Source organism: Sapajus apella, unplaced genomic scaffold (genome assembly GCF_009761245.1).
Source record: "Sapajus apella isolate SASKATOON/1434 unplaced genomic scaffold, GSC_monkey_1.0 scaffold38, whole genome shotgun sequence".
Taxonomy (NCBI): domain Eukaryota; kingdom Metazoa; phylum Chordata; class Mammalia; order Primates; family Cebidae; genus Sapajus; species Sapajus apella.
The window spans coordinates 5,529,056-5,553,357 of record NW_022436978.1 but is presented as its reverse complement, the minus strand read 5'-3'; the positions used below and the strand labels follow the sequence as shown (position 1 = coordinate 5,553,357).

The window sequence follows — 24,302 nt, the reverse complement described above, 5'->3', positions numbered from 1 at the left end:
GCCACCCCACGTACCCTTTTCGGGCAGTTTTCTATCAGAGTTAACAATTCTCCTTGGCACCCTAAAGGGCAGATGTCCAACAACTTTGGCCAACAAAGGACGATTAAATGGCAGAAACTTCTTTGCCATTCAATGATTTACAACCACGTTCTCTCCAATAAGGTCTGGATCTCAGCTCTAGGGAAAGAAAGAGCTCTTCCCCAGGGGGCTCTATCTCAGCCATAGGGGTAGTAGCTGCTTCTTAACTTTTGCTATTCCAACATTCTTTAGAGCGGTATTTGCTTCTTACTGGCTAATCCCTCATTACTCAATTACCCAGTTATAAGCAGTCAATTACGTGTTCTCAGGTTCAAATTACTGTATGTCTTCTCTCTCCTGATTGGACCCAGAATGATACAGTCCCATCCATCCATACGGTACTTGCACACTTCCTTGAAAGTCAGTCACCTGGCTTCTAACTTTTCTTCTCTCTTTCTACAAGATTATAAACTGGCTGGCAAGTAACACTTTCCATACATCTCTGCATCTATCTGACACTACCTAACATAATGCTTTTAACACAGACACCAACAAACGTTAAATTCACACTTCAAGACTCATAAATACCCTATATAACCTTCATTAGTTTAAGGCCACTATAAACAAGTAAAACACTTTCTAATGACACACTTTGTTTCAGAATCTTAACCAGCAAAGCATAAATAATTTGTATAGCTTAAGAATGCATCCTGGCCAGGCACGGTGGCTCACACCTGTAATCGCGGCACTTTGGGAGGCTAAGGCAGGCGGATCATGAGGTCAGGAGTTTGAGACCAGCCTGGCCAAGATGGTGAAACCTGTCTCAAACACAAAAAAATTAGCTGCGTGTGATGGCACGCACCTGTAGTCCCAGCTACTTGGGAGGCTGAGACAGAAGGATTCCCTGAACCCAGGAGGTGAAGGTTGCAGTGAGCCAAGATTGCACCACTGCACTCCAGCCTGGGTGACAGAGTGAGACTCTGTTTCAAAAACAAAACAAAACAAAAAAAAATAAAAATGCATCTTTATATCCTTACGCATTCAAACTGCTCAAACTCACAGACTAGTCATGGCTACAGAGCCATAATGTGGCTGCACACGAATGATGCCTACTTATTACTGCACAAATATGAACAATGAAGTAAAAAATTATGCTCAGAGGCCGGGCCTGGTGGCTCATGCCTGTAATCCCAGCACTTTGGGAGGCCAAGGCAGGTGGATTGTCTAAGGTCAGGAGTTCGAGACCAGCCTGGCCAATATGGTAAAACCCTGTCTCTACTAAAAATACAAAAATTAGCTGGGCATGGTGGCGGGCGCCTGTAATCCCAGCTACTCAGGACTGAGGCAGGAGAATCACTTGAACCCAGGGGGTGGGGTTGTGGTGAGCCAAGATTTCGCCATTGCACTCCAGCCTGGGCAAGAAGAGTGAAAACTCCATCTCAAAAAAAAATAAAAAAGAAAAGAAAGAAAAAGAAATAGAAACTGTTAACAGTAAAAAGGAATGAAGTACTAACATGCCACAACATGGACGGACCTTGAAAACTTTGCGTTAAATAAACCAGTCACATATTATTCCACTCATGAGACAAAAATAGATTAGTGGTTATTTTGGGGGAAATGAAATAAGGAATGACAGTTATTGAGTGCAGTACTTCTCTCGGAGGTGATGCAAATATTCTCTAATTAGATAGTGGGGATGGCTGTATAACTTCGTGAGTATACTTTAAAAAAAATCCACTTAACTGTACACCTTAAAGGGTGAATTTTACTGTATATAAATTTTATATGTAGATGAATATCTTTTTTTTTTAATTTAAGGAATTTTTAAGAAAAAGAAAGAAACCACATTGGGCCAAACATTGATGCAAAGAGCAAGAAAAATTGACCTGAAACAGAGGCAGCGGCAATGATGAAGTTTGCCTCTGGTGAAGAAGATGCTCTAAAGAATATGCCAGAGGCTCCTCCAGCAATGCAAAAAGAAGAGTTCTAGAAATAATTTGAAGAGTGGAAGCATCACTGGAATAATCAGGCAGTCTGTCAATGAGACTACATCAATGGTGACAGAAATCATTTATAGTATCTGCTGTGTTTCGGAAAAGATCACTTCAATGACCTCACTGTCATGCCTCCTACCTTCTATGCTTACTCTTTATGTCTGAAAAAAAGGTTGATGACAGGCATTATTACTCTGCTAGTAAAATTTCTACCCAGTGACAGAAAAATATGAGAATAATAACATGTGGTTTTTCCATTTTTAAGAAATTAACATTCTTGGCCAGGTGTGGTGGTTCACGCCTGTAATCCCAGCACTTTGGGGCGCTGAGGCAGGCAGATCACTTGAGGTCAGGAGTTCAAGACTAGCCTAGCCAACATGGTGAAACTGTGTCCTACTAAAAAATATAAAACTTAGCTAGGCATGGTTGCGAGCGCCTGTTGTCCCAGCTACTCGAGAGGCTGAGGCATGAGAATCACCCAAACCCTGGAGGCCGAGATTGTGCCACTGCACTCCAGTCTGGACAATACAGCAAGACTCTGTCTCAAAATAAGAATAAAAATTAAAATACTATTAATTCATTCTCCTACTTAAAACCTCACGGTTCTTAAGGCAAAGCCCAACAGTGTACGCATCATCAGCCTCCTGTCTCACTTTCTAGACTCATCTCATTTTACTCTTTCTCTCTTCAGGCTTTTAAGTTTTTTCTTCTTACAGCTTCTTTAACTGCCATCTTAAGCCTTCACACATGACCTCCCTGGACACAGGACTTTGAGTGCTAAAACCAGGAACGCCGTGGACAAACCAGAATAAACTGATGACTCTATTTTCTGATCACCACCCCCACCTGGCAAATACCTACTTCAAGTACTACCTTAAAAATCATTTTCTCAGGAAACTTCTGACACCTTTTCATTGCCACAAGTGTTGGTTTATTTCCTTTTAACATTCACCACACTGGACTTCCTTTGTTAACATTTGTCTTCTCTAACTATGTATGAAATCCACAAGCAGTGAGTATCTTGTTGACCATTACATCACTATCACACTGGATACTGTGTCTAGCCCAGAGTAGGTGATGAGTCATTATTTCTTGAATGAATAAATCAGTGAATGAAAGGATTTCATCTGTGACAGCGTCAGAATTAAAGGATTTTTCCTTTTTTAGGCTAGTGGAGACCCAGGCAAGTTTGAAGATACGCTCACTACTCTGTCCCCTTTAAGGCCACTATTCTAGAAAGCTAAGACAAATGCTCCATTTATCTTGATCATCACAGCTGATAAAACTGACCCAAAAACTTCATCCCTTAACCACTGAATGTTCAAGATGAGACTCCAGGTCATTAACCTAAACTCTCACTATTCAATCTCTAATGCAAGTGTTCTTGGTATTTACAACAGATAATCTTCCTAACCAGAAGATGGGACTCCAGGCCAAAGGAACAGTATATATGATGCAGCGCATGAGACAGCAAGGAGATCCGAGGGCACAGGCAGGAAGCACTGGGAAATACTACTAAGCCGAGTGGGGCCAGAACGGCGCAGGTGCTGGGCAATAGGGAGCACCTGGAAATTTGAGGGGTTTGGTTTTAATAGTGTTTCCTATTCTTATAATAAAGGTAGTATATGATCATCACAGAAACCTCAAACCAGAATAAAGTCTATAAGAAAAAAAAAAAATAGCCCTAAGTCCACTGCTCAGAGATACCTGTTTTTGGTATTTTCACACTAGAAGTTACTAGGCAGGGAAATAACATAGTTGGAAAAAATAACAGAAACTCTTCGTAAGTCTCTTCTAATTTATTCACTCATTCAAGTATTTATTAAGTGCCTAAAAGAGTCTCAGTTTGGAGCTCACAAATAACGACTACTCTGAAATAGTTAAGGAGCTGGCAGGGCCCAATGAAATGCACTGGAAAGGAGGACCCAGAGCTCCTATTTAGATGAGAGTAATTAGGCAAAAAACCCAGAATTGGGTTTTGAAGGATGAGAAGGAATCTGTCAGGCAAAGAAAGAGAGGATGGTATCTGTAAACAGAGGCCACAGGGAGTGTAAAGGCATTTTGTAATTCAAATGTGATCCTTCTTTCTCTTTTTCTTCTTCTCCTTGGCTTTCACCCAATCACCACACTAAAAAGTGAAACAACGGGGCCGGGCACGGTGGCTCACGCCTGTAATCCCAGCACTTTGGGAGGCCGAGGCGGGTGGATCATGAGGTCAAGAGATTGAGACCATCCTGGTCAACATGGTGAAACCCCGTCTCTACTAAACATACAAAACATTAGCTGGGCATAGTGGCGCATGCCTGTAATCCCAGCTACTCGGGAGGCTGAGGCAGGAGAATTGCCTGAACCCAGGAGGCGGAGGTTGTGGTGAGCTGAGATCATGCCATTGCACTCCAGCCTGGGTAACAAGAGCGAAACTCCATCTCCAAACCAAAAAAAAAAAAAAAAAAAAAAAAAGTGAAACAACAACCACAAAGCATGAAGGAAGTCAAGTGGTGAGGCTCAGAAAATGCTTCAAAACTGCCTTACAGTAGGAACAGGGAGAGAACAGGTGAGCAACAAGAAAGATTACTAAAAAAGTTGGAAGAAGTGGCTGGGCACGATGGCTCACGCCTGTAATCCCAGCACTCTGGGAGGCCAAGGCGGGCGGATCACAAGGTCAGGAGTTCGAGACCAGCCTGATCAACATGGTGAAACCCCATCTCTACTAAAAATGCAAAAATAATCCCAGCACTTTGGGAGGCCAAGGCGGGTGGATCTCATAAGTTCAGGAGTTCAAGACCAGCCTGATCAACATGGAGAAATCCCATCTCTACTAAAAACACAAAATCAGCTGGGCATGGTGGTACATGCCTGTAATCCCAGGTACTCAGGAGCCTGAGGCAGGAGAGTCACTTGAACCTGGGAGAATCACTTGTGGTCAGCCAAGATCACACCATTGCACTCCAGCCTGGGCAATAAGAGCAAAACTCCATCTCAAAAAAAAAAAAAAAAAAGTCAGAAGAAATAGGTAAACATTCTGAAGCCTAGTTTTCCCTAATTTTGGCCACGAACACTAATGTCAATTCAAAATGGAAAAATGGGAGGGAGGGGCAATAGACATGAAAAATTTTCAGCCTCACTAGATTTACCAAACAGATGCAAAATGGAACAAGATACCATTCTCCTACTATCAAAGTGAAAATCTATCAATCTGAGGTAGAATCTTTTACTGAAAGATGAAAGTCAAGACTAATGTTACTACTTAAGTGGTTACCTAAATTTCAAAAAATTGGAACAGGCTTACTCTAGTAAATAATGGTATCAAATCAGAAATCACCAATGTAGTCTGTCCCAAATCTCCACCAATACAAATTATATGAGATCTCTGAAGAATTTCTACTAGCTTTAAGGTCAACCGTAACTGAAAAAAGCCTCACAACCCAGTCCTGCTCTGCCTCATAAAACAAAGCTCAACCATTTGCCTAAAAGAAGATATGACGATACCCTGTGTCTCTCCACTAGCCATCCCTTTATTTGGAGACTCCGTCTGCTTTGAAGAATCAAGGCAGGATCAAGAATTGGTCAGCCAACCCTTGCTATGCAGAGGCAGTTTTTGCAGCAGCCACGCTTCCTTATCTTCTCTGATCTCTCAACATACATTCAGGGAGACTACCAGGCGCAAATTCCAGAAAACAAACAAGGAAGTGTGTATCTGCGTCTGTGTGTAGGTAAGGTTCCAGTGGAGCTGTGTAAGGGCAGGAAAACCTGAATGGACAGACACACTGCTTCCTGGGAGGCTTAGTGAAGTCACAAGGAGAGTGTTATGTTGCGGGTGTAAGATTAGAATCAGAAAAGCCTTAACAGCAGCACATGCTAGAAATCAGGACCCCTCTCAAACTGTATCAGTTCAGAGACTTACACAGATAGAAACAGGGTAGGATAAGATCCTCCTACCCTAGCCCAGAACTACCATATGAAGAGGAATGTCTGTTAATCACTGGAAATTACACTAGGACCTGTGTATTCATCCCTCAACAATACATCTGAGAAGCGGTTTCATCAGAACTCCAGTCCACTGCAGAGGCAAGGAAAACCCACATACACTTCTGACAAATGTACATCAGATAGGACATTAACAGTTACTGTTCAATGATGAGTAAGCAGTAAGAAATCCAGCACTGATCCTAACAACTAAAGAAAACCACAAGGAAGATTACCCTTCTCACAGAGGCAAAACCTAACTTAGATGGTAAATTACCTCAGGACAGAACTAACTTCCAGTCCCTATTTGGCAAGCTACACAAAACAGGCATATACGGAGGAAAGAGACCAAGATGAGATGAGATAATTTAAGAAAAGTAAGATAAATTTTAAAAGGATGCAAAAAAATTAAGATTGCAATAGCAGAAATAAAGCCAACATTGGAAGTGAAAAAGAAAAATCACATGAGTGATAAAAAAGGGCAAGAAGAGGAGCAGCTCCTCCTCTTGAGCAGCTCCAAAGAGGACAGAAATGGTAAGCCAACCTAATAATTACATGTTTCCAAGGAAGGAAACAGAACTGAAACAAAAGTAATAACCAAAAGTATTATTGGAAATTTAAAAAAAGCACCAAGCACAAAGATCATTAAGGAGCTAATGTTTCAGGCAACATTAGTGAGCATGTACAAGACAGAATCTGTCAAATTATTTAAAAGAAAGAAACAGGAAAATTCCTACCACCATCCAGACACAGCAGAAATGGGGTGGGGAAGACTGAAGATCTGAAACAAAATGATTAACTCAAGGTGACAGAACAACATCAACAGGATTTCTGAGGGAAATTGGCAATCTAAATCATTAAATGTGGCTTCCAGGTACTCCTACTGAAAATATTAGCTGAAAATGTACACTAGATGATGTATATGATTAATGAATTTAAATGTAAAACTGAGAAAACTGGCAATGAGCAATGAATTCACATAAATAAGGTTTAAATAACTTGTGTTAATACTAAATGTAATTGCCGAGATAAAAGTAATAATTAGGCCAGGTGTGACGGCTGTCACCTATAATCCCAGCAGTTTGGGAGGCTGAGACAGGAGCATCACTTGAGCCCAGGAGTCTGGACCAGCCTTGGCAACACAGTGAAACCTCATGTCTACAAAAAATTTAAAAATTAGGCGGGTGTGGTGGCATGTGCCTGTAGTCTCACTACTCAGGTGGCTAAGATGGGAGGACTGCCTGAGGCTGCAATGAGCTGAGGCTGCACCACTGCACTCCAACCTGAGCAACCTCCCTATATCTGAAGATTACAAGATTTTTTTTTTCTCTTAACCCATTCTCACTTTAACCTCTTTTCACCTCCATGGTGAGCCTGGGACAACAGAGCAAGACCTTGCCTCAAAAATAAATTCGTCAGACATAGTAGCTCATACTTGTAATTCCAGCACTTTGGGAGGCCAAGGCAGGTGGATTACTTGAGGCCAGGAGTTTGAGATCAGCCCAGCCAACATGACAAAACCTTGTCTCTATTAAAAATACAAAAATTAGCTAGGCATAGTGGTACACGCCTATAATCCCAGCTACTAGAGAGGCTGAGGCAGGAAAATTGCTTGAACCTGGGAAGAGGAGGTTGCAGTGAGCCAAGATTGTACCACTGCACTCAGGCCTGGGCAACAAAGTGAGACTCTGTCTCAAATAAATAAATAAAACAAAATTACTGAAAGATGATGGGATTAGAAACATGAAATATAGAAAAAATATATTAACAATATTCTGCGTTCCAGGCTCACCATAGAAGTGAAAGGAGGATAAAATGAGAAAGGATTAAGAGAAAAAAAATCTTTTAATTTTCAGATATAGGAAGAGTTAAAACAATTTTCTTTTTCAGGCTGACATCAGAAAAATGTTTTTCAATTCAGATTTAGACTCGAATTCACTTAAGCTAGTACACTTTAAAAACAGGATGTATACATTCCAAATATCTGAGATAAAAGCAAACCAAATACAATTTACAAAGCAAAAAACAGAAAACATTGATAGGTGAGCAGATAAACAAAAGGTGGTATAATACGTAGAATGGAATATTACTCACCCTTAAAAAGGAATTAAGTACTATAGATTGAGTATACCTTATCCAAAATGCAAAATGCTTGGAACTAGAATTGTTTCAGATTTCCAACACAGGAATATTTGCATAATGAGATATCTTGGGGATGAGACCCAAGTCTAAATATGAAATTCATTTGTGGCTGGGTGCGGTGGCTCATACCTGTAATCCCAGCACTTTGGGAGGCCGGGGCAGGTGGATCACCTGAGGTCAGGAGTTCAAGACTGGCCTAGCCAACATGGTGAAACCCCGTATCTACTAAAAATACAAAAATTAGCCAGGCATGGTGGCGTGCGCCTCTAATCCCAGCTGCCTGAGAAGCTGAGGTAGGAAAATTGCTTGAACTGGGACCTGGGAGGTGGAGGTTTCAGTGAGCCAAGATTGTGCCACTGCACTCCAGCCTGGGCTACAGAGCAAGACTCCATCTCAAAACAAAACAAAACAAAACAAAACAAACAAAACAACAGTTGTGTCAAAAAGGAGGCAGAGAAATTGGAACTGTTGTACACTGCTGGTGGAAATGTAAAGTGATGCAGCCACTGTGCAAAGCAATATGGTTGTTCCTCAAAAAATTAAACAAAGAATTTAAAAAATTAAACACAGAATTATCATATGACCCAGAAGCTCCATTCTGGATATGTACCCAAAAGAACTGAAAAAAAGGTCTCAAAGAGTATTTGTACATCCATGTTCATAGTAGCATCATCCTCCATAGCTAAAATATGGAAGCAACCCAAGTGTCTACTGATGAATAAATGGACAAGCAAAATGAGGCAAATACATATACGGGAATATTATTCATCCTAAAAAAATTCTGACATGCTACAACACAGATGAACCTCGAGGATAAGTGAAATAAATCAGAAAACACAAATACTCTATGATTCCACTTATATGAGGTACTTAAGAGTGGTTAAAATCATGCAGACAGAAAGCAGAATTTCCTTCCACTTTCTGAAAGGGTACAGAATTTTAGTTTTGCAGGATGGAAAGAGTTTCAGAGATAGATGGTGGTGATAGTTGCACATGATAAATGTATTTAGTACCACTGAACTGTATACTTAAAACTGGTTAAGATGGTAAATTCTGTTATGTGTATTTTATACCACAATAAGAAACTCCAAACATCAATGTTTATAGCCGCTTTATTCATAATCACCAAACCTGGTCCTTCAATAGGTGAACATACATCCAAACAATGGAATATTATTCAGTGCTAAAATGAAATGACCTATCAAGCCATGAAAGACATGGAACAACCTCAGATGCATACTGCTAAATGAAGGAAGCCAAGAGAAAATGGCTACATACTATGTAATTCCACCTATGTGATATTCTGGAAAAGGCATTGCGATGGAGATAGTAAAAGGATCAGTGGTTGCCAGGAGTTGCAATAAAGTGGAGAGGAACAGGTGGAGCATAGAGTTTTAAGGTGGAGAAACAATTCTGTATGATACTACAATGGCGGATACATGTTGCTGTACATTTGTCAAAACCCACTGAACGTACAGTACCATAGGAGCGAACCCTAATGTAAACTATGGGCTTTGGGTAGTAATAATGTGTGAATATTGGTTCACTGACTATCAAATATACCACAATGATGCAGGATATTGATGATGGGGAGGCTTGGAGGAGAGGGGTGTGAGGAGCATGGGGAATATGGGAACTCTGTATCTTAGGCTCGATTTTGCTGTGAACCTAAAATCCTGCAAAGTCTATTAATTAAAATGAATAAACATTTAAAAAATCATTAGAAATAAGAGAGTGACACTCAACCAACACATACTTATTCCATACCTATTTATTCAAAGCTCTGTAAAACAGAATAAAATCTAGGTAAATGAGAAAGAAACTTCAGATGGAAGTGCTATAAAGGAAAATAAACACACAGAGGGGCAGGAAGTCAGATGCAGAGTGGGGGTAGGCAGAGGTGATCATGAAAGATCGCCCAGGCTGGAGTGAAGTGGCGCAATCTCCGCTCACAGCAACCTCTGCTCCCTGGGTTCAAGCAATTCTCTTGACTCAGCCTCCTGAGTAGCTGGGATTACAGGCGCCCACCACCACACCCAGCTAATTTTTGTATTTTAGTAGAGACAGGGTTTCATCAGGTTGGTCAGGTTGGTCTCGAACCCCTGACCTCATGATCCACCCACCTTGGCCTCCCAAGGTGCTGGGATTACAGGCATGGGACACTGCACTCAGCCCCCAGTCATTAAATTTAATCAATAGGTACATATAAAACTCTGTATATTACTAACAGAAAAAGTTCTTTTTAAGTTTTCACAGAGCATTTTCCAAAACGGTTTATGTTTTAAGTCACAAAGAAACCCTCAATGAGTTTAAAAGGTAGTTTAAAAGACTATCGAAGCTGACAACAATGAAAGAAAACAAAGAGTGCATGGAATTATCTTAAACACTTCCTGAGTCAAAGAGGAAATCAAAACTAGAACCACCAACTATTTGGAAAATATTAAACAGAAGAACATCATTCAGGTAAATTAGAATGTGCAGCCAACACTGCATTCAGAAGCAAATTAAAAACATTAAACATTTTTATTATTAAAAGACAATAAAAGGAACTTAGAATTCATTAAGTTAGAAAAAGTATTAACAAAAAAAGCAGGAGAGCAAAATAAAGGGAAAAGTAGAAATCGGGGATTCAAGGAAAAAAAAAAAAGTAAATAAATCACAAAGCTGGTTAGTAAAAAAAAAAATAAACCACTAAGTAAGGCCAGGAGCGGCTGCTCACACCTGTAATCCCAGCACTTTGGGAGGCCAAGGCACGCGGACCAGTTGAGGTCAGGAGTTCCTGACTAGCCTGGCCAACATGGTAAAACTGCATCTGTACAAAAAAATAAAAATTAGCTGGGCGTTGCGGAGGGCGCCTGTAATCCCAGCTACTGGTGAGGCAGGAGAACGGCTTGAGCCTGGGAGGTAGGAGGCTGCGGTGAGCCGAGATTGCGCCACTGCACTCCAGCCTGGGCGACTGAGCAGGCCTGTCTCAAAAAACAAAACAAAACAAAAACCAGTAAGTAGACAAACATTTGGCAAATTCAGAAAAATAATGAAATCACTAATAGATGGAAATGAATACCACAGATCTTAATGACAAAATATTATACACACCTATATAGTAACAAATTTGAAAATCTAAAAGAAATGATGTAGGAAATACAAATTATCAAAAGTGACTCATGAATAAGTATTCCTGAATAGGTTATAGAAGTTAACAACAGAAGTTACCATAAGGGCTGTCTATTCTTACTAAACTAAATTTATATGAGATCCTCCTCTAGCCTTTCAATAAATTCTGTATACGTGACTAATATGAGAGGGATTTTGGTTATCCATGATATATGCCTTGTGATACCTTTGGTTAATAACAAATTCACTATTACATACCCTCAGCAACAGTTAAAAGAGGAAAACCATATAATCACCTAAATAAATGTTACAATAACATTTGATAAAATTCAGAAGCCATTCCTATTTTTTGTAAAGCAAAAACAGAATAAAATAATAAAATCTTTCTCAGCTGGACACGGTGGCTCATGCCTATAATCCCAACACTTTGGGAGGCTGAGGCAGGCAGATCATGAGGTCAGGAGTTGGAGACCAGCTTGGCCAGCATGGTGAAACCCCGTCTCTACTAAAAACATAAAAATAAGCCAAGCGTGGTGGCGTGTGCCTGTAGTCCCAGCTACTCAGGAGGCTGAAGTAGGAGAATCACTTGAACCCAGGAGGCGAAGGCTGCATTGAGCCGAGACTGTGTCACTGCACTCTAGCCTGGGTGACAGAGCAAGACTCAGTCTAAAAACAAAAAGAATCCTTCTTTAAAACCAATAGCTGCCATCATCCCTAAATACAAAAATATTAATACTAGAGTCATTTCAAGACAATGACACCTCTCTTGTTGAATCAAGTCTTGGAATTTCAGGCCAATGTAATAAAGACCTTAAACAGGGTTAAATATTGTAACTACAGAAAACAGGCTGAAAAAAAACAGGTTGAATATTATTCTCATATAAAACAATGAACCTGGAAAACAAAATAAACAGACTTTTACATGTTGGTTAGGCTGTCTCTAACTCCTGATATCAGGTGATCTAACCATTTCGGCCTCCCAAAGTGCTGGGATTTCAGGTGTGAGCCACTCCTCCCAGACTATTTCCATTAGTTTTAATAGGCACTTAGAGTAGCCAGGCCGCATGCAGTGGCTCACGCCTGTAATCCCACCACTTTGGGAGGCCGAGGCAAGGTGGATCACCTGAGGTCAGGAGTTCAAGACCAGCCTAGCCAAATTAGTGAACCTCGATCTCTACTAAAAACACAAAAAATTAGGCGGGCATGGTGGTGCCTATCTGTAATCCCAGCTACTGTGGAGGCTGAGCCATGAGAATCCCTTGAACTCGGGAGGTGGAAGTTGCAGTGAGCTGAGATTGCATCATTGTACTCCAGCCTGGGTAACAAGAGCAAAACTCCGTCTCAAAAAAAAAAAAATTGAAACACAATAATTATTAAAAGTACCAGAAGAAAACACATAAGAATGTTTTTTGTAAAGGTGGAATGAGGAAGTTCTTAAACAGAAGGCCACAGGTTAATATCTATTACATGTGAAGAGCTTCTATAATTCAATAAGGAAATATAGATTGGAAAAGTCTTTTTGGAAGGCAATTCAAAAAAAGAGTAAAAAGAAATTTAAACACACTTACAAATCGTTATGAAAATACTGGTATACATATGCATGTGCACACAGACATACATATAAGGAAGTTCATTATGGCTCTAGTTTTAGTTGCTTAAAATTAGAAACATAAATGACCACAAATAATTAAAGTACTACTATACAATGTACTATTTTATGACTTAAAAAGATGAGGTGCCACTATACGTAATGAGATAAAAAACAATACATAATGATCCGATTTTTTATTTTAAAATCAACATAAAAAGTATTCAGGCCAGGTCAGATGGTTCACACCTGTAATCCCAACACTTTGGGAGGCCGAGGCGGACTGATCACGAGGTCAGGAGTTGGAGATCAGCCTGGCCAACATGGTGAAACCCTGTCTCTACTGAAGATAATTAGCTGGGCATTGTGGCGGACACCTGTAAACCCAGCTACTCAGGAGGCTGAGGCAGGAGACTTGTTTGAACCCGGGAGGTGGGGGTTTCAGTGAGCCGAGATCATGCCATTGGACTCCAGTCTGGGCAACAGGGTGAGACTCCATCTCAAAACAACAATAAGAACAACAAAAGTATCCGACACACAATAGGTACTTATTTCTAATTTATTAAGTAAAATTATTAACAGTGGGTAGGTACTTCTAAGAAATGGGACTAAAAAGTGAAGAGAGAGTAATTTTCACTTTTTAAAAATTTTGTAAGACAGGGTCTTATTCTGTCACCCAGGCTGGAATGCAGTGGTGTAATCATAACTCACTGTACCTCCAACTCTTGGGCTCAGGTGATCCTCCTGCCTCAGCCTCCCAAAGTGCTGGAATTTTCACTCTTTAAATATTTAATTGACTTGTTTGAACCTTTTATGATAAATGTGTACTGCTTTTAGAATTTAAATTAAAAATAAAGAACAAAACCACTGTTCTAATCTGTTACGATGGTTCCCCTGCCAGCTGAGACTAAGGTGATTTTTGTCTTAATAGTTTTTACTACTTTCCAAATTTCTTATTTGATATTTTTTTCTACTTTTATTTTTGACTCATTTAAGAGATGGGGTCCCCATATGTGGCCCAGGCTGACCTCAAATTCCTGGGCTCAAAAGTTCCTCTGACTCCCAAGTAGCTGGGACTACAGACATCACCAGCTACTGCCCACTTTTCAAATTTTCTACAAGAAATATGCATGTTTTTAAATCTGATATACTTGTGTTCAAAAACCCTATGTTTTATTTCAGTGGTGAAACTATTTTATATTTTTTCTCCTGAAAAATTATACTTTATTCTCCTAAAAAATTTTTTTAAAGTTATGGTCTCAGAAACTACATTCTGTTTAGAAGGCAGTTTTACTTTTATTTTTTTTGAGATGGAGTATCACTCTGTCACCCAGATTGAAGTGCAGTGGTGTGATCTCAGCTCCCCACAGCCTCTGCCTCCAGGGGTCAAGCAATTCTGCCTCAGTCTCCTGAGTAGCTAAAATTACAGGTGCCCACCACCAGGGCCAGCTAATATTTGTATTTTTAGTAGAGACAGGGTTTCACCATGTTGCCCAGGCTGGTCTCGCCCTACTGACCTCAAGTGATCCACCAGCCTCAGCCTCCCAAAGTGTTGGTATTAAAGGCATGAGCCAATGGGCCCATCTGAGGAGGCAGTTATAAATCTAAGTTTACGAGTATCAACTCTACAGCATATAAGAACAGACTATTAACTAACATTTATTAAGAACTATACTTACAGAATACTTTACCTGCATTCTCTCATTTGATCTAAATATCCTATGAAATTGATATTATGTTTATTATTATCCCCATCTTGCAGATGAGAAAAGCAAGTCTTGAAAAAATGCGTATTTTGGCCAGGTGCAGTGGCTCACACCTGTAATTCCAGCACTTTGGGAGGCAGAGGTGAGTGGTCATGAAGTCAGGAGATGGAGACCATCCCTAGCTAACATGGCAAAACCTTGTCTCTACTAAAAATACAAAAAGCTAGTCCCAGCTACTTGGGAGGCTGAGGCAACAGAATCCCTTGAACCCAGGAGGCAGAGGTTGCAATGAGCTGAGACTGTGCTACTGCACTCCAGCCTGGGTGACAAAATGAGACTCCATCTCAAAATAAAAATAAAAAAAAAAAGGAAAGAAAAAATGTGTATCTTGCCCAGGGTAAAGCAGAACAGTCAGAATTCAAACCCAGGACTCTAGCTCCTAACCACCTGTGATACATGGAGTAAGTACTAAAGTAACTCAGAGATAGTAGGCTAGAACCCTGAAATCCTGAATGAATGTTCAGACTGACTACCCTTAGCCAGGTAGGTGATCCTGGAAGTGAAGAAGTGATGAAAAACTCAACTCTGATCACAGAAGAAGACAATCAGTATTTTATTTCTTGGAGCAATGAGGATTATTTTTTCCTTCCCTCTTCTGCTCTGTTAAGGCACAAAAAGGATACCAGGAAGAGTTCAGACACGCTATTTGCAACTGACACCCTCCCTCTGATTAGTCTGGAAACTTAACTCTTAAAACTGGAAAGGGTTTTTGATAACAAACTCATCAAAACCCTATGACTTAAAGTCTTCAAGATGACCCAGTTTCAAAGTTTAATCAGAAGTGCACAAGTCGGAAAGCCAAAAGAAATGTTATACTCAAATATAATAATAATCAATTTTGATAGATAAAAGGAAGAATCCAGCCCGGTGCGGTGGCTCAGGCCTGTAATCCCAACACTCTGGGAGGCTAAGGAGGATGGATCACAAGGTCAGAAGTTCAAGACCAGCTTGGTCAACATAGTGAAACCCTGTCTCTAGTAAAAATCACAAAAATTAGCCGGGTATGGTGGTGTATGCCTGTAATCCCAGTCACTTGGGAGGCTGGGGCAGGAGAATCACTTGAATCCGGGAGGCCGAGGTTGCAGTGAGCCGAGATCGCACCAGTGCACTCCAGCCCAGGCGACAGTGCGAGACTCCGTCTCAAAAAAAAAAAAAAAAAAAGATAGGAACAATCTAACAATACCTACTTGTTTTATCCTTGGCTACTTGAAGAAGTTCTTACATCTTAGAAAAGTATAATTCAAAGTCTATCCTTTGTACCTCAGGTACTACTAAAAAAAATAAAGTCTATCTTTAGCTACCTGAACAAGTTCTAAGTTGTCTCTCTTAAAAAGTATAATTGAAAAGAAATAGAAACTGTTGGTCAGACGCGGTGGCTCACACCTGTAAACCCAGCACTTTGGGAGGCCGATGCGGGCAGATCACCTGAGGTCGGGTCGGGAGCTCAAGACTCCAGCTTGAGACCAGCCTGGCCAACATCAAGAAACCGCATCTGTACTAAAAATACAAAATTAGCCAGGAATGGTGGTGCATGTCTGTAATCCCAACTACCCCAGAGGCTGAGGCAGGAGAATCTCGTGAACCTGGGAGGCGTAGGTCGCAGTAAACCGAGATCATGCCACCGCACTCCAGCATGGGCAACAAGAGCGAAACTCCATCTCAAAAAAAAAAAAAAAAAAAAAAAAGAGAAAGAAAGAAAAAAAAAAAGAAATAGAGACTGTTAACCGCATCTACTTGGGAACCTGTCTATCATAAAGATCACAGAGCCACTATCACTTGTATACTGGAACTCGGATCTTACATTTTGAATTTGGGTTTGCAAGATTGGTATTAAATAGCACAAAGTCCAGAAGAGTAACTGTCTCTGAATCATAGGAAAACATAAATTGAGGCCCTAAAGGAAGTGAAATACCCAGGGACTCTTCCTTCATAAAAATATCTGCTTTTAGAAAAAACTGGCAGAGAAGCTAACATCTACAGACCAAGTTTCAAACTCCAACATTTCTACACCTTAATCCCTCAGGCCATAAAACATCCATTAAGTTAAAAACAACTGATACTACTACAGTATTTAATAAACGATGGCAGTATTGAAGCTGAGTATTGAAGCCGCTTTTTTCAGAGCCTTGCAGGAGGGAAAGGTAACAATGGGCTAGTGAAAACACAAAATACACTGAATTTAGGTCAACCTCTGTTACCAAATCAGAAAGCTGGTTTAAGACCTACATCCATTATAGGTTCACTTTCCATAAGGTAAGTGTAAATCAGTGTGCTTGGCTAATTAGTAGCTCAAAAGATTTAAAAGCTGAGGATGACAGACTGAAAAAGTTGCCTGAAATCACACTAACAGAACATGAAAAAGGCTCTTCTACACGAGCATGAGTGTGTTTTACAAAAGCCACAGAGCTTCTGGCAAAACTGACAGGTTTTAACCTGCTTTAAAAATTACTATTCACTGCCTTCATCCCAATCTAACTTTATTGAGTGTTATTCTTTTGGACAACCTTACAAAAACAAAACCCCCAGAGCAAATTCTTGTACATTTCAATATCCTGCCTACTTATAAGAGCGGAAGAGTCGAACACAGCAGGGGAAAAAACGTGACGTGCACAACCTTGATCCAAAACACAGCTTTTCGTAGTCTAATTTTGGGACTAACCATTCTGTCTTTTCATAAAGATTTAAAAAGAAAACAAAGAAATGATATATCACCTGTAAAGCAGAACTGAGATAATGATATCAATAGGAGTTCGTTATTTATTAAGGGAAAACAAATCACGCTCACAAGAGCATTACTATTAAAATTAAGATACAAGGATGGGTACAACCTCACACCAACTGACAATGGCACACGTTCTTGGATGGGTTATCTTTAAAGAATTAGTCAAAAGGTTGAGTCCACAGAGAAATCTGTGGCAACGTTTTTTGTTTGTGCGTGCATGTGTTTCAAAGAAAGCCAAACATGGTGAAAAATCAATCTTAACTTCACCTAAGTTACCTAAAGAAGCGAATTTTCACCCCCAGGCTGAAGATCAAATAGGAGCGAGAAACTCTGAAAGTTCTGTTCTTAGGCAGTGGCCCTCGAGCGCCCGGGACGCTCTACGTTTTTACAAATGTGGAATGTGGAAAAGAGGTTACAGACTGGAGCTGAGAAAACGGTTAAGGTACTTGCGAAAATATTCCTCAGCACTGAAACTGGGGTGAACAGAGAGCTAGCAAGGAGGGGCTGAGAATCAGTGAGAGAGGAAAAATCAAGGAACAAAACCCGAGCATTAAGAAAACGGAGAAGAGGAAGAGGGTGAAACGCAAGGGAAGACCGAGAGTCGACAGAGCCCGCGGTGCTGCACGGTTCAGGGCAGGGCTGGGTCCAGGAAGAGTCAGACCTCAGCAGCTCTGCAAGCTTCCCATTTCGGGCTAAAGCCAGAGAAGAAAACAGCCCTGGGGAGCAGACAATGAGCCACCGCCCCGGGAGCCGCGGCTCCCAGCACGCAGGTGGCGGCTCCCCATCCCGGGCCGCTCCCGCCCGCCAGGCCGCGGAGAAGGAAGGAGGAAGAGAGCCGGCCCACGTCCCGCGCCGGCGGGCCTGTGTGCACTTACCCCAGGCGAGCCAAGGTCCCCGCCCCAGCGAGGCGCCTCGGTCGGAGCTCCCGGCGGGCTGCGGAGCCGCCCCGGGCCAGCGCGCGGCGCGGGGAGGGGAGGGGGGGGAAGGGGAAGCGGGGCGGGAAGAGACGCCGCGCGGGAGCAGCCGCTACTACCGCTAGGCCCAGCGGCGGCGGAGCCCTGCGGCCACCAGGGAGGGGAGGGGAGGGAGCCTTCGGCAATGGCGACGGCCCGGGCCGGAGGGGAAGCGGAACAACCGCCGCCGATGCGCGTGGCCACAACCCTGGGGGAGGGCGACGGCAGGGAGCAACGCGAGGCGGGGCCAGAGCCCAGAACCCCTCCCGCCCTGAAGCCGGAGCTCCCCAGAGTGGAGACGAGCGCCGCCTCCCACGGGCAGGCCCGCGCGGGGGCCGCTGGGAGTCGTAGTTCGGTGATCGACGTTGCTTTTTATTCCTTTGATAGTCTTTGTATTGAGAGGAGCAGCCAGTCCCTCATTTAATTTAGCATTGTCTCCAAGCAGGTTTTTGCCGACGGAAGACGCTGACAGACGATTGCTGTTATACACATTTCCTCCGCGACATTTGTTTCTGGGAATTCATATGTTACCCGTTTTGCTTTTTTGCTTACAAACTCTTAACTATAATTCTGCTGCTAAATTAAGTCCCACCTCCTTGCAAATTAATACTTCCCTATTTTATCCACTGAGGAGTTCATCAATGTTTCACTTATTCTACAAATATTTGAATGTCCAATATGGACTAGATACTGTTAAGCATCAGAAATGCAAGGGTGGGCCAGGCGTGGTGGTTCCCGCCTGTAATCCCAGCACTGTGGGAAGCGGAGGCAGGCAGATCACCTGAGGTCAGGAGTTCGAGACCAACCTGGCCAAGATGGTGAAACCCCATCTCCACTAAAAATACAAAAATTAGCCGGGTGTTGTGGGGAGTGCTTGTAGTCCTAGCTACTGGGGAGGCTCAGGCAGGAGAATCGCTTGAACCTGGGAAGAGGAGGTTGCAGTGAGCCAAGATTGGACCACTGCACTCCAGTGTGGGTGACAGAGCCAGACTCCATCTCCAAAACAAAACGAAACAAAAAAACACAAAAGAAATGCAAATTGATTCACCAAGCTTTGTGGAGCTTATATGAAGACACAGCAATTAATCACACCTGGTATAAGAAAAAACTTGGGGAGATTACTTTGGAAGGCCTTGTGAAGGAAGTGACACTTAATAACAGAAAGAGACAGCAATAAGAAGCACCCAAAGAAAAGCAATACAAGCAGGAGAAGAAAGAAAAGAGCTTGCTACGGTCGGTTAAGAAGGCCACCGCGCGCCGTGGCTCACGCCTATAATCCCAGCACTTTGGGAGGCCGAGGCGGGTGGATTACGAGGTCAAGAGATTGAGACCATCCTGGTCAACATGGTGAAACCCCGTCTCTACTAAAAATACAAAAAAATTAGCTGGGCATGGTGGCATGTGCCTGTAATCCCAGCTACGCAGGAGGCTGAGGCAGGAGAATTGCCTGAATCCAGGAGGCGGAGGTTGCGGTGAGCCGAGATCGCGCCATTGCACTCCAGCCTGGGGAACAAGAGCGAAACTCTGTCTCAAAAAAAAAAAAAAAAAAAAAGGCCTGTGTAGCTGGGGCCTAGTACAAGAAGGCAGTACTATTAAGAAAACACTAGAGCAGACAAGATTCAGGTCATCACAGATCCTGAATGCCATGGTTAAAAAGTCTACACTTTATTACAAAAAGCTATTAAAAGGCTTTTAAGCAGGGAAGTGATGTTACCTGGTTTACACTTTAAGATCACTAGACTGCAATGTGGAGAATGGAGTATAGAGATGCAAGCATAGAAGGGAAATAAACTAGGAAGGCAGTGGTAATAAAGAGAGATTGTGCTTCTCTATCAATGTAGAGCAAAAAACTCAATGGATAAAGAGGGTACAGGAGAGAAAGGAATCAAGGAACAACATGGCACAGTACAAGATAACCTGAAAAATTCTCTGGTTATTAATCACACAGAAACATTGGATAAGTAAGACATCATTTCAAAGGCATAACTTGCAAGAATGAAAAGAGAATGCTTCTGATAGTCTTCCAAACTTCACACTCAACCTGAAGAAGGAGCAGGAAACCAGAGTGGTAAGCAGAGCAGTGAAGCCATGGTTGAGGGTACCTGTTTATCTCAGAAATCTCTAGGGTTTTAACAGCTGCACAGGAAACTAAACACAAGGACTTGGGCCTATACAAGAAATCAGGAGTGTGATCCTGCATAGGACTGGAAATTCAAAGTGCTATACCCTCCAAGAACACACTGGGGTGAAAAAAACCCTATACTAGCCCAGGGAGACATACAAAACATTTATTTACTTTGGTCTGCAGTGCCCGTGGAGGGAAAAAGAAAATTTTCCCTTTAGAAATGAAAAACCACAAATTTTCCCTTACCAAGGTTTTAAAGTTCAAATTTGTCAAGAAAGTGGTCCCAGGCTAGAGTGTTGGGGGGCCTGGAAGAAGCAAATACAAATCCTGACTGCACAGGTGTACCCTCAACCTAGGTCTCAAAGGATTCCACAGATAAACAGGATTTCCAGAGACAAACATGAGCACCCAAAATACAATACACCTGAGGAAATAAGCAGCAATGAGTGAGTCAACAGAAATTACAAATAACATAATGAAACCCATACAGACTTTAGCTACTGGAATTGATGGCTACAGAATATAAAATACACTTATTTAAATGATTAAAGAAAGTAAGACAGGAGCTAGGAAATATAAGCAGGAAATAAGTAGTTTTTTTTTTTTTTTTAAAAAAAAACCAACCAAATAGTTTTGAAAATGAATTAAGTGGGCTGTGCACGGTGGCTCACGTCTGTCATCTCAGCACTGTGGGATGCCAAGGCGGACAGATCACCTGAGGTCAGGAGTTCAAGACCAGCCTGGCCAATATGGTGAAACCCTATCTACTAAAAATGCAAAAATTAGCCTGGCGTGGTAGTGGGCGCCTGTAGTCCCAGCTACTTGGGAGGCTGAGGCAGGAGAATTGCTTGAACCTGGGAGATAGAGACTGCAGTGAGCTGAGATCATGCCACTGCACTCTAGCCTGGGCAACAAGAGCAAAACTTCGTCTCAAAACAAACAAAAAGAGAAAATGTATTAAGTGGAATTTCTAGAAATAAAGAATAATTGAAACCAAAGCCAATGTTTGGTTAAATTGCAGATTATACACAATTGAAGAGAAAATTAGTAACCAGAAGAGAGATCAAATTACTGAGAACATAAAAAACAGGGATCTGGGAGAAAAAAAAAAAAGAAAAGAAATTACTGAGAAAAGCCTAGAGACAGGAAAAAAGCAAGCAAACTTAAGAGACATAGGGATAAATTGCTGAGGTCTACCATACTCCTAATGAGAATTCCAGGAGAGAAAAGAGAAAAACGGAGAGAGATAGATAATGATGAAATAATGGCTGAAAAATTTCCAGAATTGATTAAAGACAAGAATTTTCAGATTCAGAAAGCAAACTGAATACCAAGCAGGATAAGTAAAAGAAATCTCAAACACATCAAAATGAAACTGCAGAGTACCAGAGATAAAGCAACCAGAGAGGAAAGCCATTCTGCACAAAGAAACAACTATTATATTCATAGCAGATTTCTTAACAGCAAAATGGGTGCCAGTCAATAATGGTATATTTTCAAAGTACCAAGAGAAAATAACCAGGCTTAGAAGTGTACAACTACCAGCTGGGCGTGATGGCTCATGCCTGTAATACCAGCACTTTGGGAGGCTGAGGGGGGTGTATCACTTGAGGTCAGGAGTTCAAGACCAGCTTGGCCAACAATGGTGAAACCCTGTCTTTGCTAAAAATATAAAAATTAGCAGGTGTAGTAGTGTGCACCTTCAGTCCCAGCTACTTGGGAGGCTGAGGCAGGAGACTCACGTGAACCTGGGAAGTGGAGGTCGCAGTGAGCAGGGATCATGCTACTGCACTCCAGCCTGGGTGACAGAGTGAGACTCTATCTCAAAAAAAAAAAAAAAAAAAAAAAAAGTGTATAACTACGTAAATTATCCCTCAGATGAGTGAGAGGGAAATAAATAGCGTGAAACATAAGCTGTCAACAGAGACATACTAAAGGAACTACTTAAAAGGTACATTTCAGGAGGAAAGTAATCTCAGAAGGAAGGTCTAAGATGCAAGAAGTCACACTGATAGCTAATAGCTACCATTATATCACTGATTAGGACAATCCTGAAGAGCATACTTAATTCATATTATTTCAATGTCTCACAGCCTACCAAACTTTACATTCAACTACCTGCTAGTAGCATAGTTTGTAGGTTTGGTGACAACACAGGTAGGTGTTGGTCACTTCACCCCAATTTATCTCCAGATCATTATCAGTCAGTATTAATTATCAAATGTATAAATTATAAGTAGCTTTAAATGAATAGACTATCTGGCTATAACAATTCTTTTTTTTTTTTTTTTTGAGACGGAGTTTTACTCATGTTACCCAGGCTGGAGTGCAATGGCATGATCTCGGCTCACCGCAACCTCCGCCTCCTGGGTTCAGGCAATTCTCCTGCCTCACCCTCCTGAGTAGCTGGGATTACAGGCACGCACCACCATGCCCAGCTAATTTTTTGTATTTTTAATAGAGACGGGGTTTCACCATGTTGACCAGGATAGTCTCGATCCCTTGACCTCGTGATCCACCCACCTCGGCCTCCCAAAGTGCTGGGATTACAGGCTTGAGCCACCGCGCCCAGCCAACAATTCTTAAGCTCAATATATTCTGAATTATTAAGCTGCAATATATCTTTCCAATTCTCAAAGCATGTAATATCCTCCAAATTATCTAGGTAAATTTTTTTTTTTTGAGACAGAGTTTCACTCTTGTTGCCCAGGCCAGAGTGCAATGGCAAGATCTTGGCTCACCACGACCTCCACCTCTCGGGTTCAAGTGATTCTACTGCCTCAGCCTCCCGAATAGCTGGGATTACAGGCATGTGCCACAGTGCCCAGCTAATTTTGTATTTTTAGAATAGATGGAGTTTCTCCATGTTGGTCAGGCAGGTCTGGAACTGCCTCAGCCTCCCAAAGTACTGGGATTATAGGTGTGAGCCACGGTGCCCAGTTTTGGTAGGCAGCTGAGATAGAGACACATACACACACACTATTCTGCTGTCCTGCTACCACCCGTAGTTGAGGTAACCAGTTTCTTTGTTCTCTGCATGCAAAAGAACCTAAAACAATAACTTAAGAAAAATAAACCATAAAAGTGGGACAAATATTGGAGCATAATGACCAAGAAAATGGTACCCATTCTCTTTCCCTTAAAAAAGACCATACACCAAATTTTAAAACTGATTTTAAAATAAGCATGTTTATTGTTTAAGTATCCAAAGACGATAACATAAAGAGGTCAAAACCAGAAATGTTCTGTTATACTAAAAGTGATGTCATCTGCAACCATTCATCCAGGCAAGAAGAGTCGTATCAAAGCTTTTTTCATTCACATTTTTATTACACTTCTGAATATTTGTATAAATGAGTAAATGGCTGAACCACATTCCAAGCCACAATCTTATTTTAAATACTGATGAAACCTGGTTGTGATGAGCAAAAATAAAAACATTCTATATACACATGCCTCACATACTTTTTTTTTTTTTTTTAAGACACAGTTTTGCTCTGTTGCCAGGCACCAGGCTAGAGTGCAGAAGCTCACTGCAACCTTTGCCTCCCGGGTTCAAGCAATTCTCCCACCTCAGCCTCCTGAGTAGCTGGGACTACAGACGTCCGCCACCACGCCCAGCTAATTTTTTTTATATTTTAGTAGAGACGGGGTTTCACTGTGTTGGCCAGGATGGTCTCGATCTCTTGACCTTGTCTTCCTCCCGTCTCGGCCTCCCAAAGTGCTGGGATTATAGGCATGAGCCACCGTGCCTGGCCCATACTCTTAAGATGTTAAACAGTACCATGTTCCCCTACCTGTCTAACCATATGCCAAAATGTTGCCTGTCAATGTTAGTGAATTTTAACATTCCGTTTCAGTGTCACATTATTAATCCCATAGTGAAAGAAAGGTTTCTAAAACATGAAATTCTT

The 24,302-nt window shown here is 41.6% G+C and overlaps 1 protein-coding gene across 1 annotated transcript in view; it reads right to left on the bottom strand.

The window, feature by feature from the left end:
• Positions 1 to 18,370, bottom strand: part of PAK2 (p21 (RAC1) activated kinase 2) — an 84,848-nt gene extending 66,478 nt beyond the window's left edge. Inside the window, exon 1 of the mRNA XM_032298143.1 lies at positions 18,186 to 18,370. The gene's annotated coding sequence lies outside the window, so the exon portion shown is untranslated. The remainder of the gene's footprint in view (positions 1 to 18,185) is intronic.
• Between the last annotated feature and the right edge of the window lie 5,932 nt (positions 18,371 to 24,302).